The 5,946-nt window shown below is 37.8% G+C and overlaps 1 pseudogene; it reads left to right on the forward strand.

The window, feature by feature from the left end:
- The first annotated feature begins 3,297 nt into the window (after positions 1-3,297).
- Positions 3,298-5,033, forward strand: LOC144369595 (tubulin alpha chain-like; annotated as a pseudogene).
- The last annotated feature ends 913 nt before the right edge of the window (positions 5,034-5,946 follow it).

Genomic DNA, 5,946 nt, shown 5'->3' on the forward strand with positions numbered 1-5,946 from the left:
CTGCTTGTGAATTATTTTGTTTGTTTTTTGGTTTTAGGGTTTTTTTTGTACTATAGATTGAACTCAGGGGCCTTAACCATTGAGCCTTTTTTTATATTTTATTTAAATAGAATCTTGCTAGGTTCCTTAGGTCCTTCCTAACTTGCTGAGGTTGGCTCTGAACTTTGGATCCTCCTGTCTCAGCCTCTGGAGCCCCTGGGATGCTTGTGAAGTTCTTTAGGTCCATTCTTATATATGTGTTAAAAAAATGACCTTAAAATATTTATATTATTGAGAAACAGCCAATTAATATTACTTATTACTGATATCAAGAAGACCAGATATATATATAATATGCTAATATTTATATTATGTGTGTGGGGGTGTGTATATATGTAATATATATATATAGGCAAGCACCACCATGCCTAGCCCAGATACCTATATTAAATGTGGAAGTTAATTCATATTTGCATCAAAACTAATATTTTGTAGATATTTAGATAATTACCAATGAAATTTCAGTTCTTGGTATCTCTGCATGATTTCATTCTCCTACACACCTCTTCTCCAAAGGAAAATAGTATAAGGAATGTTGTAAGTGGATTTTCCTCACAGTGTTTCCATGTCAATTAATTTATGTATCCATAAACAGTTTTTATAGAATCTTACCAACAAATATCTGTCTAGCTATTATAAAACATATCTATTGCCCCCATTATATACTGGTTTACATGACCATGTGTATTTAATTCTGTTTTTGAAGTACATACCTGTACAATAAATGCTATAACTGAGCAAAGCATTTAATTGGAGGAAGGGATATCATTTAGTTTATCGGTTTATTATTACAACAATCCTTTAAAACATCGTGTCCCTCTCTTCATACCACACAAGGGAATTTCCATATAATATGTAGGAGGATATTTCTTTAACTTTTAACATTTTGTATATTCAATTTTACTATTAAAAAGTTACATTTGTTGTCCAAATTTTTTAAAAATCAGTCATTTTCCATCACATCCTCTTATTCTGATGACCTATTATGGCAGTATCACTGCAGTCTATTGATTAATAAAATTACACCATAAATCACCAAAAAATTTCCTCTGGTGTTATGAACATGATTTCTATTGGCTTCAGTAGAAAAGAGAGCAACCAGGGATGAGAGGCAGAAAGTGAACATGTTAGCCCTGTATCACTGACCTAATATTATGTTCAGAATAGGTGCAAGTCTCTCCACCTCTCTGTGCCCATACTGCTTAATGGAAATTAGCCCTACTGTGACCTGTGGCTGTTCTTCCATAGTGCATGCAGCAGGCACCCCCATTCCTCTGTGATCCACAGGAATCCCAAAAGAAAGAACACAGTGGACAAGGCTCTCTTTTTGCTGGTAAGAGAAATGGCTGATTGGCTTGTTGATGGGACAGCCTGCCAGGATTCTCCTGCATGATGCCATGTGTCCATGGTCAGACAGCCCAATGTAAGCATGGATTTAATATTTTCTAACTATAAATGAGTACAACTTACATAAATATAATGCACATTTTCCATTTGCTTTTTAAAATATTTTTATTCATGCACTAGTTATACATAGTAGTAGGATTTATTTTGATAAACCTATATATGCATGAAATATAATTTGCTTCATTTTAGTCCCCATTACTTTCTCATTTCTTCTCCATCTCCCATTCCGCTTACTCTACTCTATGGGTCTTCCTTCCATTTAGTTATTGTTTTTAACTGGTGATTTATAGATATATATTAAGGTGAAATTCACTGTTGTATACTCATATATGTGCACACCATCATTTGGTCAGTTTCATTCCATGGTTCTTCCTTTTCCCGTCCCGCCACCCTCCTCCTCTATTCTCTTCCTCTATTCAGTGAACTCCCTTAAACTTTCACAGGATCCCTCCTTTTTTCCATATTTTGCTCTAGCTTCTGTTTGTGAGAGAAAATGTACACTCATACATTGTTGCTGGGACTGAAAATTCATACAACTACCCAGGAAAGTAGTGTGGAGATTGGCCAAAATCTAAGAATGGAATCACCATATGACCCAGCTATCCTACTCCTTGATATTTATCCTAATGAACTAAAATCAGCATTTCATAGTGATACAAGAACATCAATGTATATAGCAGCTCAATTCACAATATCCAAATTATGGAACCAGCCCAGGTGCCCATCAACAGATGAATGGATAAAGAAAATTTGGTATATATACACAATGGAGTTTTACTTAGTCATAAAGAAAAATTAAATTATGGCATTTGCTGGTAAATGGATAGACCTGGAAAATATCATGTTAAGTGGAAATAAGCCAGACTCTTTTCATTTTGTATAAAACAGTAATAAAGTGGCCTAAATAACTAAAGTGAGATGGTATACATGAAAAGAAACAAATGACAGAACACATTGTTCAGCACCTGGAACTGGAAATGCCCTCTGTATCAGTTCATGATGCTCTGGCTTCTATCATTCTCCTCATCATCCTTATCATCACTATCATAGTCCCTTTTCAGTGCTTAGGAAACTCTTTAGAAGGACCCATTCAGTGCTGTTGTGGGTGAGATTTCTATGAGAAATAGAACCAATGTGGGTAGAGAGCAAATTTTGAATAAGATTTCTGATATTCCCACCTTAAACCAAAATGTAAATTTTACAATCCCCAAAGCTGAAATTTTCATATGGTATCCTCCCATCTGGCTTTCCAAAATGTGATGTTCATCCTCTTGGTGAAAAAACAATATTCCAATAATCCTTCCCACATCCATTGGCCCACTCTGCACTTACTGGGTTAGGCCGCTTCTCTGCTGGGTCATGAACAAAAAGTACAGATCCCAAGATCTACCCATGACTGGGGCTCAATTAGACTCAGGCCCTGTTCATGGCAATCATATGGATAGGGTATCAACTACAAGCTTCTTGATGCATTCAACCACAGCAGGAGACACAGTATGCAGCTCTCTGGGATGGACCAACAAAGAAAAACACTAAAGCCACGGGCTCTTTATTGATCATTAAAGGACCTTGGATGTTAAATGCACAGAGCTCATAATTAGCCAAATTAATCCATGTTGTCCCAGTCTCTGAGGACTTTCTAACATTAATGGAGGAAGAATAACAAGAGGAAATTGAATGTCCACAAAAGGGCTTGGACCTTCAATCCACCTTGGAGGAAGTTCATGTACTATTCACTTCTTTCACCTCTACATTTTGTAAAGGTACGTCTGCATTTTTATCCATTTTTATTGAGATAAAGTATAAATAACAAAAAAAATCACCATTTTAACCATATTGAGTACCCACCCACCATGGTGGATATTTAATATGAATTCATAGTTTTAATTAATTGTGCTCACATAATTATGCAATCATTGCCATTATCCAAATCCAGAAACTGCCTTGTTAGCCCCATTGTGTCTTCCATCACTGCTTCCCTCAAATTTTATGGAGTCCTGAATGTTGAGATGACAGAATGCCAGTCAAACCTATCCCCACACCCACTTTCCTCTAACCTCATATGCCCCTGTCTTCTCTGCTGAGAAAGCCTACCATGAAGAGCTTACTGTAGCAGAGCTCACCATTGCTTTCTTTGAGCTAGCCAACCTGATGGTGAACTGTGACCCTTGCCATGATAAATACATAGATTGCTGCCTGTTTTAACATGATGATGTGGTTCCCAAAGATGTTAATGCTGTCATTGTTGATATCAAAACCAAGCATACCATCCAGTTTGTGGATTGGTACCCTAATGACTTCAAGGTTAGCATTAATCATCAGCCTCCCTCTGTGGTATCTGGTGAACACCTGGCCAAGGTACAGCAAGCTGTGTGTATGCTAAGCAACACCACAGCCATTGCTGAGGCCTGGGCTCACCCAGGTCACAATTTTAACCTGATGTAGGACAAGTGGGCCTCAGTTCACTGGTACATGGGCAAGGGGTTAGAGTAAAGAGGACATGGCTGTCCAAGAGAAGGACCATGAGGAGGTTGAAACAGACAGTGCTAAGAAACAGGATGAGGGTAAGAGTATTCATCTTTCTGCTGCAATTTTACACTCTGTTGTCTTATATTTGTCTTATTTCTGCTTTTTATAGCGCTGGACCATCAAAAATAGTGTTTCCATTCAAAAGGAGAAAGATTAGTTTCAGGCAGTCCACTATGGAGATGAGCCCACTGTGAATGTTGATGTTTATAGTCATCTTTGGAACTGTGGAGGATGAGAAATAGAAGTCAACCAAGGATAGGTTGGAGAAGAAAAGTGCATGGCTGTGTGGAGGTAGGAAATAGACAAATGATGAGCAGTTCCCAAGCACCATAACCACACACAGGGACAGGAAACATACAAAGAGAAAAGGCTGCATTTCCAGAACACCTGTGAACCCAGAGGAAAGATCCTGACCCATGAGTAAGATTTTGTTCTTCTATATTGTTTGGACACCTTTTGGGAAATGTAAACAGGGTTGGGTGAAAGACATGAACAAACAAGAACTTACAACTCTGTTTGTATTTTAATTCACACATTCACAAGTATTCACACCTGAAGTCCACACAACTTCAGCATTACTTCTCAGTTGTGACAGGCCCAGTCTTCTTAGAACTCTTTCATTACTGGTTTCTGTGACATTTATCTCTTATACACACCCCCTTTAGAGACAATCAACTGAGCAACAGTAGTATACTAAAAGCAGGAGAGATAACAAGTCCATGATGGCTCTGTAATATATTCTATTCTTTGAAGAAGAAAATACAGAATAAAAAATGTCCATACCCTTTAAGGAAAGCCATTCTCATTAAGATAAAATAAGAAGAGTCAAATATACCTGGCTTTATTCCACAACAGTGGTACAAAACTGCATTTAGAATGCTTGTGAACTCTTTGTAAGAGCTAGGACTGTCCTAACTGAACCCTAGGTTAAAGTTCATAGCTTGTCATGTGCCATTTGTCCCAGGGTTTTTCATCATTCTTGGGTTTTCCATTTTCCCTTCTTTGTGGATAAAAGTGTTCAAATATGATTTATCTTTTAAAAATAATTTAATATGTGACTCCTGTTATTAATCGTGATAGATTTTAAATTTTCATAAATACACTTAGATTCCAAAAATCATATGTTCTGGTTTGGATGTAATGTGTCCCTCAAACGCTCATGTGTGAGACAATGCAAGAAGGTTTAGAGAACAAAGGATTGGATTACCAGGGCCTTAACCCAATCACTGAATTAATCACCTGATGTGATTAATTGAGTGGTAAGGCAGGTGGGGTGTGGTTGGAGGAGGTGGGGCATTGGGGTGTGGCTTTGGGGTGTATATTTGTATCTGGAAAATGGAGATATCTCTCTCTCTGCTTTCTGATCATCATGTGAGCTGCTTCGCTCCCTCTTCTACCATGATGTTCAGCCTCACCTTGAACCCCAAGGAATGGTGCCAGGCTTCTGTGAACTGAGACCTCTGAAACCATGAGCCCTTGAATAACTTTCCTCCAGTACAGTTGTACCTGTCAGGTCTTTCAGTCACAGCAGCAAAACACCTGACTAAAATAACACACAACATTACTATCTACAAATGTGGTATCGGTACACACTACACTTACCTGACAATGAGTAAAACATAATAAAATTATAAGAAAAAATCTTAAATTTTTCATTTAATATAGGCTTATTTCTATCAACCTATTAAATCTCACTATAAAGCAGAGGTAGGTTATGAACCCTGACCCTTCCACAATCCAGAAAGGAGGCAGAGAAAAAACAGCTGACCAGAAATGTGGAAGACAGAGTCAATGCTCTAAGAGTCAATACTGGACAGTCTGAGGTTTGGAGACACTTGAAGTTTGGTTACTGGAGAAGAAAACAAGGACAGAGTTGCTTAACCCCAAACCCATAATGGAAGAGGGGCAATAGAGAGAGAAAGAAAGAGGAACAGCATATAAACTCACTTCCTATAAAGAGGCAGAAAGAAA

Source organism: Ictidomys tridecemlineatus, chromosome 2 (assembly GCF_052094955.1).
Source record: "Ictidomys tridecemlineatus isolate mIctTri1 chromosome 2, mIctTri1.hap1, whole genome shotgun sequence".
NCBI classification, from domain to species: domain Eukaryota; kingdom Metazoa; phylum Chordata; class Mammalia; order Rodentia; family Sciuridae; genus Ictidomys; species Ictidomys tridecemlineatus.